A 15,427-nucleotide genomic window follows, 5' to 3' on the forward strand; every position below is an offset into this window, starting at 1 on the left:
GAATGACATGAAAAGTGTGTGGGCAGATTAGATAAACCAGTTTCTATCTGACCTGCCATCACAATCGTCATCTCAATATATATACCTATACATTATTTGCTGGACTGGTGCAAACTCAGAATGCAAAGCACTAGTAAACTGACCTAAAGAATGTAAAATAACATGTAATGTCATAATAAGCCCAACAGCCTGGGATGTCACATGCACAGTAGCTTACTGTTCAACTGCATACAAAGAGGCATCCCAATGTCTTTGTTGTGCCATGTCCTCTATTAATATGTGATTTTTATATAAAGTAAACCTGCAAGGCAGTATCATTACTTATTGTATTATTAATATATGTGTAGAACACTAAATAAGAGAAGGGATGTAAAGGTTATAAAATCATGTTTTTGTAAGAATGGAAGATAAAATATAGCTGAAAAATTATATTGTGGGAAATTGCACATGAATTTAGTGTTTTATTTAAAACCTACTAGGGGTTAAATAGAAAAGGTTGAAACTGCTTAATGCTGTTGGAGGATAAAAAAAAAGGGGCAGAGGATATTTTTGGAAAAGCAATAAAGAGGAACCCGAACAGGTGTAAAGTGCAGATTGTTAGAACATTGCATACATGGGGAAATATGTGATTTGGGAAGGAAATTATGAGGTAATGCAAGAGGTAAATAAGTTAAATATCTGTCATGCTGGGAAAGTGGGGTACAGAGAATACAATGGGAGTTATACAAATTAAGGATATTTATTTGAGAGTGAGAGGTTTAAAAGGGAGTAGGGAGAGAGTGATTTAAGTGTTTAAGTGTTAGACAGAGACCAAAGTGGCTAATAATGGTTTGTGAGAAATGATATTGATTGTGTATGAAGAGTAAAAGAACAGAATTGGAGAAGTAGGGATATGAGATGTAAAGGGTGAGAGGTGGAGAAGAGAGGGGGGATGATAATCATAGGAAGATAATAATGTTTGTGAGGAAGTGGGGTAAGATGAAGGAGAGGCAAAGAAAGGAAATAGACAGATATGGATAGAGAGAAGGTGATATAGAAACACAGAGAGGGAAATGTTTGAGATATGATGTGGAGAAATAAAGAGCAGGAGAGAGAGAACAGAAAGGGACTGAAAATGGCATATGGGAGGAGGGAGGTGAGATGACAGAGGGAAGGAGAAAAAGAAGGCTATATAAGAGAGAAGGTGGTGAAGAGAGGGAGCAGTGTGAAAATATGATTGTGGGTTTTGGGAGGAGAGAGTGACAGAAAATGACAAGGGGGATGGAGAGAGAGAGCATGGAAAGAAGGGATGCATTGGTGTAGAGGGAAAGAGATACAGGAGATAAAGAGTGAGAGTGGCACACAGAGAATCATTTTCTATTCAATGAAAGCCACCAAATCAGGGAGCAGTGTTGATCTCATTGGAGGAGGAGAGCATTGAACAGCAACTAATCCTGTCATATTGAAAGACAATTGCAAATGCTTCACAGACAGCCTGCCCATTGCAGCTAATCGGACTCACATCATTGACACCCATACAGCACAAGAGAATGGACTGAAGGACACTGTGCCCAGGATTACCCAGAGGAGCCCTCACTTCAACTGGAGAGGTGACAACTTCTCCCCTCTCCCCAGCATTCTAACGCAGATGGATACATTATTGCTCAATCCATCCTCTCCTCACCCAGACATTCCACTCTGAATTTTTACACAAACAACCAGTTCACATATAGTGCATTTTTTTGAGTCCCACTAACTTGGCAGAACCCTGAAAGAGGCGTGTCTGATAGCAGGGATGTGTGTCAGAGTGGATCATCTATCAGCCAGGACAATGCCAGCCCTTGTTTGACGCCTTTGAACAGAGTCTTGACTTGCCAGTGCAACAGCAAATTCTTATTTACCCCTGCTGTGGGAGACATGGGACAGATAATGCCCTGCTTTGCTGTATGACTGGGTTTTCCAACACATCCTGCCTGTGTGGGAATCCAACACTACTACCACTGTCATTCAGGTAGGATTCTTCAACACATATTGCTCTTGGGTATAAACTGCAATGCATTCAATTCTGTAATGATAATGATTAACCATTTCAGTATCAGGAGTATTGATCTGTTGCTCTCTCGCTCCTCTGGCAGGGACACTAACGGAAAGCTCACTCTTGTGTCATAACTTAAACTACTTGCATGCAGTAACTCACTGTATCAGGTATAGACTGACTAGACACGGGATGGCACAATGGGCAGCGTGTATGTGGTAAAACAATAGCACCATATGTACTATCCATGCCGTGGGTCTAGATTCAGGATGACATCCCACATGCCATGTAGTGACAGAGGGAAGGACAAGCTGCAGCATGGTACTAGACACTGTGTGTAGACTGTAGGCAGGATTTTACCCTGTGTATTTTGTGTAATTTGCATGACTGCCTATTTCTTATACAGAGACTAGGGGAATTTGTAGGATTAATCCCTGTTATCTATGCATGGACTGGGGCAACCTGTAGAATGAATCCAGGTTTGGCATGTATAGACTGGGGCAATTTGTAGAATGAATCCAGGTTTGGCTGGTATAGACTGGGGCAATTTGTAGAATGAATCCAGGTTTGGCTGGTATAGACTGGGGCAATTTGTAGAATGAATCCAGGTTTGGCAGGTATAGACTGGGGCAATTTGTAGAATGAATCCAGGTTTGGCTGGTATAGACTGGGGCAATTTGTAGAATGAATCCAGGTTTGGCAGGTATAGACTGGGGCAATTTGTAGAATGAATCCAGGTTTGGCAGGTATAGACTGGGGCAATTTGTAGAATGAATCCAGGTTTTGCAGATGAGGTACAGACTGGGGAAATTTGTAGAATGAATCCAGTTTTTTTCCAGGTGAGGTATAGACTGGGGCAATTTGTAGAATGAATCAAGGTTTGGCAACCTGTAAGATGTCTGACTGTTTGCTAATCATATACTGGGGCAATTTGCAGGATGAATCCTTACTCACCATGCATGGACTGGGGGTATTCAGTATGACAACTTGTTTACCATGCATAGACCGGGGTAATTAGATGGGTGACACTCTGTGGCACTGGCACCATGTTTGCAGCACTGTACAATGTGTAGTAACAGACTTAGATTGAGACTAACTGCAGATAACAAGTGTAGCAAATGGAAACTTGGACATGCTGCAGTTTGACACCCTGTGTATCATGATTAGAATGGGACTGGTTGAAGCACTTCACATTTAGTACAATACTTACACTTAGCTTAGTTGCAGCACTTTCCATTGTTTGCTTAAATTCAGACCAGATACAGGATCACTAAAAGTGTATTAACAAGACAATTGGACTAGCTGCATTATGACGCCTTGTGGACCATGTTTATTAGGGGCTAATTACCAATAGAACCATGTGCATCATGACTATACTCAAAGAACCATCCTTTTACTTGGACTGGCTATAGTATGTATGAGTTGAGGAATGATATCATGTGTATGTAGGTTTAGTGGGGGATATATATATATATATATATATATATATATATATATATAATGTGTATACAGGTTTGGTTGGGAGATATGCATAATGTGTATACAGGTTTAGTGGGATATATATAATGTGTATATAGGTTTGGTTGGGAGATATATAATGTGTATACAGGTTTAGTGGGATATATATAATGTGTATACAGGTTTAGTGGGATATATATAATGTGTATACAGGTTTGGTTGGGAGATATTGCATAATGTGTATACAGGTTTAGTGGGAGGTTATATAATGTGTATAAAGGTTTAGTTAAGGGGTGAATCCATAATTGATCATCTGTGTACCATGTTTACATAGGGGAACTAGGAGAAAGCAGGCACACTGTATACTATGCTGAGAGTGGGACTGGTTTAGAGATAAGACTTTACACCATGCTTAGACCAGGACAAGAGTTGCATGTTGACACCCTCTTTACCATGGATAGAATGTGACTATTTCAATTGGAAGCTGACAGGTGTGTTTGTCAAAATATACACTACTGATATGTATTTCCAGATATTTACATGGTGATTTACTCAGTAAAACCAGATCTGCAGAGGAGTTTGCTGAATATATAAATAATACAAATACAGGAAGGCACATTGTTTACTGTGTTTGCACTGTGGCTACGGGTGTATAGGAAGAAACCTTCTATTGGTATACAATAGAGCTATTCCCAGGATTACACCCTGTGTACTAGACATCCACTGAGACTAGTATAGAGGAGTTACACATTAACTCTGTTCTCTGTGAATAGCAGGAGACTAGTGGAAGGATGATCCTTTGTATAAATTAGGAAATTAGGACTAGTTCCCTGCAATACATACTATGGATACACTGTGACCAGTGACAGGTTAAATTTACTTTGTACACTAACTGGGACCAGTTGCAGGATGGCACTTTTTATACCATGTGTTAACTGATCCTAGATTCAGAATAGCATTATTCTGTATAACAAGTATGGTCTAGAACTAGTTTTAGGATGTTATGCAAATCATATATAGACTGGGACTAGTTTTAGGATGTTATGAATACCATAGATAGACTGGGATTAGTTATATGATCCTGTGCTTAGCATATATATACTGGGACTAGTTATTGGATTTTATGAATACCAAATATAGACTGTGACTTGTTATAGGATATTATAAATACCACATATAGACTGTGACTAGTTATAGCATATTATGAATACCATATATAGACTGGGACTAGTTATTGGATATTATGAATACCATATATAGACTGGGACTTGTTATTGGATATTATGAATACCATATATAGACTGTGACTAGTTATAGGATATTATAAATACCACATATAGACTGTGACTAGTTATAGTATATAATGAATACCAGATATAGACTGGGACTAGTTATAGGATATTATGAATACCACATATAGACTGTGACTAGTTATAGTATATAATGAATACCAGATATAGACTGGGACTAGTTATAGCATATTATGAATACCATATATTGACTGTGACTAGTTATAGCATATTATGAATACCATATATAGACTGTGACTAGTTATAGGATATTATGAATACCACATATAGACTGGGACTAGTTATATGATATTATGAATACCACATATACACCGTGACTAGTTATACCATATTATCAATACAACATATAGACTGTGACTAGTTATAGCATATTATGGATACCATATATAGACTGGGACTAGTTATAGGATATTATGAATATCACATATAGACTGGGACTAGTTATAGAATATTATGAATACCATGTAGTCTGGGAATAGTTATAGGATAATATAAATACTATATATAAACTGGGACTAGCTATAGGATATGATGAAAACCACATATAGACTGTGACTAGCTATAGGATATCATGAATACCACATATAGACTGTGACTAGTTATAGAATATTATGAATACCATATATAGACTGGGACTAGTTATAGCATATTATGAATACCATATATAGACTGGGACTAGTTATTGGATATTATGAATACCATATATAGACTGGGACTTGTTATTGGATATTATGAATACCATATATAGACTGTGACTAGTTATAGGATATTATAAATACCACATATAGACTGTGACTAGTTATAGTATATAATGAATACCAGATATAGACTGGGACTAGTTATAGGATATTATGAATACCACATATAGACTGTGACTAGTTATAACATATTGTGGATACCATATATAGACTGGGACTAGTTATAGGATATTATGAATATCACATATAGACTGGGACTAGTTTTAGAATATTATAAATACCATGTAGTCTGGGAATAGTTATTGGATATTATAAATACTATATATAAACTGGGACTAGTTATATGATTCTTTGCAAACCTTATATAGACTTTGACTAGTTATCACCATACCACATGTTGTATACCATATTCATACCAGGACTTGTTATAGGATATTATGAATACCATATACATACTGGGATTTGTTATAGGATATTATGAATACCATATATACTGGGACTAGCTATAGGATATTATGAATACCACATATAGACTGTGACTGAATATATATATATATATATATATATATATATATATATATATAATGTGAAGGACAACTATATACATATATCATGTATAGATCCTCGGTATACAACATATAGACTAGTTGCATACAATGATACCAACTAGAGTGGGATCAGGGAGCTGCCCTCAGATCATTCTATTTGAGAACTGGAAGTTGTTCTTTTGTTGTGCAGGTTGAGGGTTGCTGCTATCAAGTCAGGCAGTGTAAGGGAAGCTGCTATCAAACAATGCAGTGTGAGATCATGTTTTGGGAGAGGGATCTCTGCTCGGGGGGCTCTATTCTCATGTCATGTACGTTATGGTGGTCTTAACTCTTGAGTATAGTGTCACTAGGGAGATGCAATGAGAGAGCTACAGTATCAGATCATGTATTGTAAGGTATGGATGTTTTGTTTTCACACTGAGGGTTAGCTTCATTATGGGAGCTGCTGTCACACCAAGCAATGTGACAGGGTAGCTGCTCTCTGACCTTGTAGTTTAAGTGGAACCGCACCCTGCACCCAGGTCATGCAGTGTAGGGAACTGCTTTTCTCAGATCAGACACAATGTAAAGAAAGCTATTCTTAAGGGGAGCTGCTGTCACATCAAGCAATGTGAAAGGGTAGCTGCTTTCAGATCTTACAGTTTAAGGGAAACTGCACGCAGATGATGCAGACTAGTGAGAGTTGTTCTTCTGCCATGAAGTGGAAAAACATTATCAGAGATCATGCAGGGTGAGAGGCAGCTGCTTTAAAACCATGTAATGTGAGGGGGGCTGCTCTCAGATTATTCATCCACTGAGCACAACACTGTACATTTCAGTAGCAAGCTGCTGTATAAATCATTTGACGATTTTGTTTTCATCCCTAACCGAAGCAAAACATTTTTGCAATGATTATATAGAATCCAACAATATACATTTGCTCCGATCTAGCACTTAACATTACCATATTACCATCCAAGTAGTGGGAAATCTCACAGTAGCCAGCTGTCTGCCCTGATGTATTGCTCTCTATGCTGCTTCCTGGTGGGGGGAATGGTGGCAGTTAAGGTGACTTTATTATTTTGATAGCTGTTGTTGTTTTGTTTTCTGTAGCACTGAAATTGTTTTGTTTTGTGCGCTTAATATTACCTTATATGATATCCTCTCTGCATCCTCAAGCCCCTTGATCTTCCTTTCTCCCACAACACAATTTGACTGTTGTTGTTTTTTTTAAATATTATTTTTCATTAGATTTACTATAGTGTCAAGGAGTGCTACTGGTGTGATCTCGAGATAAACAAGTTTAATGCTCTAGCTAGTGCATACCCAGAAGACAGAGGCTGGCTGAGCATGATGGGAAATGTAGTTTTTAAACATCTGCAGTGCCAAGGTTTGCCATCACCACTCTAGGAGAACACTTCCCTCACCCAATTGCCCTCAGTTTGTTTGTTTTTTGTCATTTTTTTTGTTTTTGTTTTTTTGATTGAGGCAAACAATTCTTACATTACAGAAATAAGGAGATATGATTTTGTTGTGTTTATTTTGAATGTCATGCCCTTCCCATCTGTTTTTTTTTCTCCCACTCTTTCTTCCCATACACTGATGTTCTCTCACCCCCTGATGTTCCTTTTCCATATTCGTTCTGCCATTATTTATAGTTCTTATTTTTTCTTCCTTTTCCAAATCCAATCCTGTGTCAAACTCCCTCCTGACTAATTTTAGCTTTAAAAGAAAATGCATAAGTGACTTTATAAAGACTTTACTAAACAAAATACCTTTCATTTGCCCAAACCCTTTCATCCTGTACAAAATATCAGGTTAGTACAATTTTTATTCCTGAGAGCCAGAGGGATGGTATACATATTAATATAAGGACAGTTAAGTCAGTGTTTCTGATCTGCTAATTAAACGCATGAAATAACTTAAAAAAAAAAAAAAAACAACATAATTTCCTCCATTAATGATTTATAGAAATGGGGAGAAATCACTTTAATGTTGCTCCTAAAGAACATTAACGGATGATCTCTTTATCCATCAGGGATTATTCTGTTACCAGCCAGAGCAGACACCTTAAAAGTGGACAAATTAAGGGTGTTAAAGGATTAATCACTTCAGCCTTTCATCAGTTTGCTCTTTGCAATTCCAATTTTAGTTTTTTACCGCTTCACTGCCAAGAGCTCCAACAATGTGCAGTATCATACTTACAATCTAATATATCAGTGAAAGGGTTAAATTCTGGGTGATCAGATGTTTGGAATATGGCTCCTAAGATTTATTTTTTTGTTCTTTTTATGCTTCCAACCTTTTTCTTGCTGACATAGAGAGAGAGATTTAATTGGTTTCCAGGGCGATTTCTCCACATTTGCCTCATTGCCCCATTCATCTGCCATTCACTAAATACAATGAAGTAAACTGAATTGCAAAACGTAGGCAAAAACGGTGTCTGTAGCTGAGTTAGATTATATTTCCAAATCATCAATTTTATGTTACATTTTGCAATTCAGTTTTCAGTTCAATGAATTTTGGTGTGTTTTTTTTATTTTATTTTTATTTTAAATAAACACCGTAGTTGGTTATGCTGGACTGCTGTCTTTCAGTTTAGTTTGTTTTGACTTGTATGAATGTGTTTGTGTGTGTGAGTATAGATGTATGTGCTTTACTAGATAATCACTGTAAAATGGTGGATCACAAACAGGATTGATTATCCACTGAAAGTGATTATCACCTGCTATATCCTTCCCCCACGAACAGTAGATAATTGATGACATACTGTAAATATGTGCATTTACATACCACGAGAGTGATGGTACAACGCCTTCTACATATCTTTAGTTAAGCTAGTCAATCACTAAAGATACTTTGTTAGTTTAATGTCTTTTGACTCAAGCATTACCATTCTTAAAATGTCTTATTTCTAGATAATTAGAAGCAACACTATGGAAATGGCAGTAACAGGTTTAACTATCAATCTACCATGTAAACATATTGTTTTACATGCCATGCTGGCACTTGAAGGGTTACTGGATAGCATTGGTAATAATTAAAGGAATTTGGTTTCTAAACCCTGTTAAAATATTTGGCTGTACAGGCTCTGCTCGTTTGCACTATTAATATTTCTTGGTCTTTATTTCCAATTTTTCTATGTAGCAGTAAAGAATTATTCTACCGCAACTCCCAAGTCTGCTGCAGAAATAGACCAAGCAGAGACTTTACCCTAATCCTGAAAAAACCCGTATTATGGCTGTGGTATATGTACCGGCATAGCCTTTAAATAAAAGCCCCCAATCTGCTGAAGATAAAAAAAAATAAAAAATGAAGATTAGATATTAATACGGTTCCCTTGCATTAGTACAGATTAGACATTAACCATAGTTGCCAATTGTCCAGAATTTACCAGAACAGTAATAGATTAAAGTGCAAACTCTTTCACTATATCACTTAGTGATATTACAATTTCCACCAACAATACTTAGTAGTATTTAATTAAACACCAAGTGTTTGATAAAAAAGATGTACATAGAAAGGAACTTCCCTCTAGATAGTTATTTTCTATTTCCCTATAGTTGGATTGACCCTAAAATTTGTATCTATTTACCAGAACATTTGCCATGTGTTGGGCTCCTGTAAGTACTGCATTCTATGGGTGGAAATACCAGTGGCGCAGCCAGTGTAGCCATCCCAGGGCTCTATGGAAGGTTAATGTTAATGTTTTTCAAATGTTGGAAAATGTGCTTTAACTGTTCTTTTTCATAACATTTTTCTACTTTGCTTATTCCCTAAAAAGTATTCATAGCTATTAATGATATAGTCTCAAGCCCCCAAACTAAGGGATTTTGATACTTTACTTGAGCACAGTCTATTCTTTTCTGTTGAGTTATTTACCTGGGCTCCTTGACTTTATCAACGTTCATCATAAATTTCCCAAATCTGTCCATCCCCTGATGAATAATGCACTAATATAATTCATGCAGTTAATCATTGTATTATTTTGGGTTCCAAAACCCCACAAATGCCTCAATGCATTTGCCTTTACAGATATATATATATTTTGATCAAGATATAAAAAATATGAGCAGTCACAGCATATCTACAAGGATAAAAAAATACCATATGAAGATATTAAGAGTGCAGCTTTTCCCTAGACACTTATATTAGTTTAAAGATGGCTTTTATTTTAGCACTCATTGAATAGGTATGACAGTTTTGGCTAGATACCTTAGCACTGTGCTGTTTTAAGAAAACTGTCCTTGAGCACAATATAACGTCAGACAGTGGTTTTATTGACTAAGTGACCCATTTCCTACCACAAACTCTAACACGTTATTGTTTAAAGTTGGCCTCTGTAGACTCAGTGCTGTTATATTGATGACATTCAATTACAAAGTGTAAACATTGAATATTACCCCTTATTCACAGTAGTATAAAAATAGCTTTGTATAATAGAACAAACTAAATGCTTTCAGAAAATACATTTTTCAGCAATAAGCAATTTAAATTCCAGCAAGGTGATGCTTATTCTTGCATACATACTTTTTAGCATTATAAAATCATGTCAATGTAGGCAACAGGCACAATAACAAGTGGAGGGCCCAAAAAGGTCACAAAAGAGCAGGTAGGTAAAAAAAAAAATAGAATAAAATTGTATTAATTTTAGCACTAAAGAAATAAAACAGTTTAATGCCATTAAGGTACATAGTACTACTTGAAAGTATCAAATGTAGTGAGCTATTAATGAATGAGGTTTGCTGACTTCAAATAAAGCAAGAAACCTTAGGAGATTATAATTAGCCCTATGAGTTTACCTTTTACCTGTTTCCTTTGTCTGTTGGCGGATTCTGAAATGCATAATGAGCCGATGATGAGTTGATTTGAGTGTAGTGTAATCTGTGGGCTCTCTCACTGCGGTAAGAAAGCTGCTCAATCTAAAATCACAATATAATGAGGTGAAAAAAATTGCATGGCACTAATTGTATGGGAATTTCACACACCATATGTAAAAAGATGCTATATCTTGTTCTGGAAAGAGATGGTTACATTGGAGAGTGAAAAGCGTTATAGGAATTTAAAGTTCTTGGACATTATTTATCTGACTGTTCTAAGGATTGTTTTAAAAAAAAAAAAAAAGGATGTTCCTACATGATTGTTTATTGATGGATCGTTTCACTGTTATTCTAAGCGGTAAAAATCTATATTTCTATGTTACATATATATGGGATCATTTCACTAAAGGGCAAGTGAGTCATGAGAACCGAATTGCAAAATAAAGGCCAAAACAACATATTTGGAAATAAAAACAATCTACAACTCTATTGAAATGGAAAACTGTTCAAGAGGATTATTTGAATAATTATAGTAGTAGCGGTCGTCAATTCTCCATACTGCAGTATATATTTGCTTTTGTACCATCAATAATGACTCTCTAAATTATAGCTCAAACAGCCCATCTACTTTTATAATATATATAAATTATAAATTGTGCTTTTTTATAAATATATATATATATATATATATATATATATATATATATATATATATATATAGCATTTGAAAAAAACCTGCATAGGGTATACATTAAAATATGCATATACTTTATTGATGAACTTACACTACCCAACGGTAGCTCTCAATGTCGTTATCTTAATCTTAAAATTCGAGAGCCTGAGCCTAGCTATTTGTTGACTCCTTGATGCTAAAATGAGCAATTGTGCATAAGGCAAGGGCAAGCAGTCTGCAATTCAACAGCTGTAGCATTTCTGCAACTACCATCATCCCTTGCCAGCCTACGGGTTCTAGAACGCTAAAAGACTACTACATATCTATTCCTATTTATCCATTTATTACAAAAACAAATCAATAGCATAGACACATGTGCTGCTAAATACAGATTTGCTTCTCACATTTTCAACTAATTACTCAATCTTTTCACTAGGCATTCTATATCGTATCGTAAGCAGCAACATCATTCAAACATGCATTGGCAAGATGACAAATTACATGAATCGTCTTATTCACTTACAAATAACAAATAGAATGGAAAAGGATGTGTAAAACTGACCACAACCGCAGTCTATTTTCAGATTACATACTGCAAGAGTCTATTCCCCATGCACTGTTACACAAAATTTATGGAGACAGATACCATTATGCCAAATTGGACGCCACTCAGAACACTAAATGAATTAATATTCTAATGGTTTCCAGGTAAAGCTTACTTTGCTTCATAGATATTATCTCTCTGGATCGTGTTACTTTGAAAACAGTTCCATGACATTACAAATTAGTACACCTAACTAAAGCCATGTGCTTTAAAACGATGCCTTTAAAACTGACTTGCCCAGCCTTGGCTCTCAAACGAATGTTGGACTACAAGGTTTCAGAGAATTCTGGGAAATATAATTAATTGATATCCAGAGAGTCAAAGTAGGGCACACCTAATCAATAGCCTCTGCCATCTTTAATCATTTTTGTATTACTGTTAATCTTTAGTACCCATTTTTTTTACTATTAAGAATTTATATTCTGAAAGGTTAATATTTTTAAATCTATTGTTTAAGTGGATTCCAATATATTTTGGTAATGGTCCAGTTCGTGTTAAATAATTGACTTTTGTGCAGTTGCATTATGTACGGAAGTCGACCTTTTTGATGTGAGGACATTTTACACCCACAAACTGAAATACACCTGCACTAAATCTTCAAAACCAATTAGTGAAGTCAAGAGTCTACTGATTGCAGGATAGGTTTTATTTTTATACCTAAGACAATCTACTATTCGATGCAGACTCATCCTCCTCCATTCGTGGGCACTTTGCGAATGGAAAATGCAATTTGCAGGATGACTTTTTGTGATTGTAACAGACAGAACATGCAGGATTAAGGAATGCTGAGGGATTTATTGAAAAAAAAATGACAAAGTACATTGAATGTAGAAAAACAGAATTATATAAAAGTCAGGGTGGACTGAATCCTTTCCTCTGCGTTTTAACTTGTCAACTTCATGTCAGATCTTAAAGATTCTCTCTGATCCAGCAATGGATTTCATATTGTTTGATATAACCGTTTTTTGTTTTTTATATGTATACATATGAATTCGGGGATTTTGGGATCAGTATAGATATGTTGTCTCCTGTAAAATGAATATTAAAACATAGATTTTGCATTTTCAATGCTTAAAAGTGATATTACCTTTTTTGTAGAAAACTTCTTGCTTGTGACAGCTGGGTTCTTATTTCTAAAATATGCAGATCGTCAAAATATAGATACTTCAAGCATATTTTGGACCAATGTACTAACTATTTAGTAATGAAGAGGTGACTTGGACAGTCGTGATTACAGTTGTCAGAAAGCATGGCCCAGAAAGAGAACTGCTAGAAGTTCTTCTTTCAGATGTTACATAGTTACATAGTTACATAGTTAGATAGCTGAAAAGAGACTTGCGTCCATCAAGTTCAGCCTTCCTCACACCTGTTTGGCGAGGGGACTCTGGCCGGTTCTCAGATGCCCAGGCAGATGTGTCATCATCACGCACAACATAATCATACTAAATGTGTCAGTGCTTCTTATATAGAAGGATTGGATTGACAGATTGTGGTAGACTTGGAGATTCATTTCGGAATGCATGGCAGTTCGGCGAAGAATATTTGATTTCACAATGGCCACGTGGTAGAATCTCGGGTGGACAGACTTGCACAAGCCTGAACGTGTGTTTTCAATTGTCATTCATTGAGCCTTTCTTGGCACCAGAAAAACAATGGATATGTAATGAAGAGACAGTTTTTTGTTTGGCGGTAGGGCCTCCCAGTCATATGGGCTGTCACGTGGGACCTCCTGTCCAGTCGATAGAGGGAGGAAGCCAGTTATCAGCTAGCACTGATTGGAGCACTAGAGAAAACTAGAGCCGGAGATAGGCGATTGTCAGGCATTTTGTCATTCCTCCTAGTGTGAGACTATTTTACCAATATACAGTTCGTCAAAAGTTAATTTTTGTTAACTGGAAAGAACCCTTTGGGGACTGTGGTGTTAGGGAAAAATTAATTTTGCCTTGGCTGGGTCACTGATTCAACTGCAACAAAAGATTAACAATATACAGCTGTGAAATGGTTTGTTTGTTTTTGTGAACTGTTTGAAGGATAGAAAATCCTATTTATTTTTTATTTATTTTTTTTCTGACTGTGTTCAGTCCAGTGTGCGCTGTGCAAGTGTTTCTTAATGTCAAACAAAAAATCATTACATCAGTAAAGCCACCAAGCACTTATGCATTTTGCAACACAAACACCAATTTTTGTTGAATAAAGTTGTTAGTTTACATAGTACGTGTTACCAACACTGGTATAGTAGATACCCTGTTCGCCTATTTCCTCCTGAACTGCTGAGCCTGAGTGATTATAGCTTGCAGTTCGGGTGTAGATTTGAACGATTCCAGACGAATGCAGCATCCAAGTAGTTTCTCCCAAGCAAATAGACAGTTACGCAAAATTAGCCTAAATTTCATAAAGGGTACAACTGGCATTATTTGAATGGGTACCATATTGGCTTTTATGCAAGTCCCCATGCAAGGACCTTGTGGGGGACAGGGACACAAAGTTTACAACCAATCGTAACACAATGACAAAGTGTGACACTCCCAATACAAACAGATAATTCCCTCCTCTCTGTCTGTGAGATAATTGAGTCAGATAAAGTAATAACTCAATTATCTCCAGGCAGAAAAAACAAATTTTTCATAAAACCTGAAAAGTACCCTAAAACACATAAAATCCCCATAAAATCCCCTTATATGTCCTGATAGCCCTGATCTGGGTGACCAACATATCCAAAAATCACCCAGATCAGTTCAGGGGTTTTGGAATTTTATGGAAGTCCCATTTGGACCGACCGCACACGAGGCTCCTGCCCAGAAACAGTTCCATGAGTTTAGGCTGTGCGGCCGGTCTATTTCAAAAAGTCACAAAAATGAATAAATGCTCAAATGGAACCCCCTAGCTCATAGCAGCGATTGTTCCCCTGGTTCGTGGGAATCAAACTACCGAACAGCGCTCTCCTGGCTGTTCGGGTAAAGGAAGCAGGTGTTCGTATACTTTGACCGGTCTTCGGGAAGTCGATTGTCCGATTTTAGTTCCAGGCACTCAACGACCAAGTCCCACTGCCTCCTTTCGTGCGAACACAGGGATAGCATTTAATTGACTGTTTCCTTTGAAGATAATGAGCCAGGGGGTGGTCGGTGTTCGGTCCACCATAAGCAATAGTGCCATAGCTTCTGAGAGTTGGAACACCACGGACATGCAGACTGCTTACACCTCTACAACTGCTGCCTCCATCACCATTGCCACCACCACCAGTATTAGCAGTATTTGATCCAAGGCAATCTTAACAGCATTATTGGTTCCCAAGCAAATCGATAAAATTAAGCTTATATTTCATA

The 15,427-nt window shown here is 36.7% G+C and overlaps 1 protein-coding gene across 2 annotated transcripts in view; it reads left to right on the plus strand.

Moving 5' to 3' along the window:
• The first annotated feature begins 1,299 nt into the window (after positions 1-1,299).
• Positions 1,300-15,427, plus strand: part of CHRM2 (cholinergic receptor muscarinic 2) — a 194,697-nt gene continuing 180,569 nt past the window's right edge. For both annotated transcript variants that reach the window (XR_010090428.1, XM_063447570.1), the window contains exon 1: positions 1,300-1,990. The gene's annotated coding sequence lies outside the window, so the exon portion shown is untranslated. The remainder of the gene's footprint in view (positions 1,991-15,427) is intronic.

Source organism: Pelobates fuscus, chromosome 3 (assembly GCF_036172605.1).
Source record: "Pelobates fuscus isolate aPelFus1 chromosome 3, aPelFus1.pri, whole genome shotgun sequence".
NCBI lineage: Eukaryota > Metazoa > Chordata > Amphibia > Anura > Pelobatidae > Pelobates > Pelobates fuscus.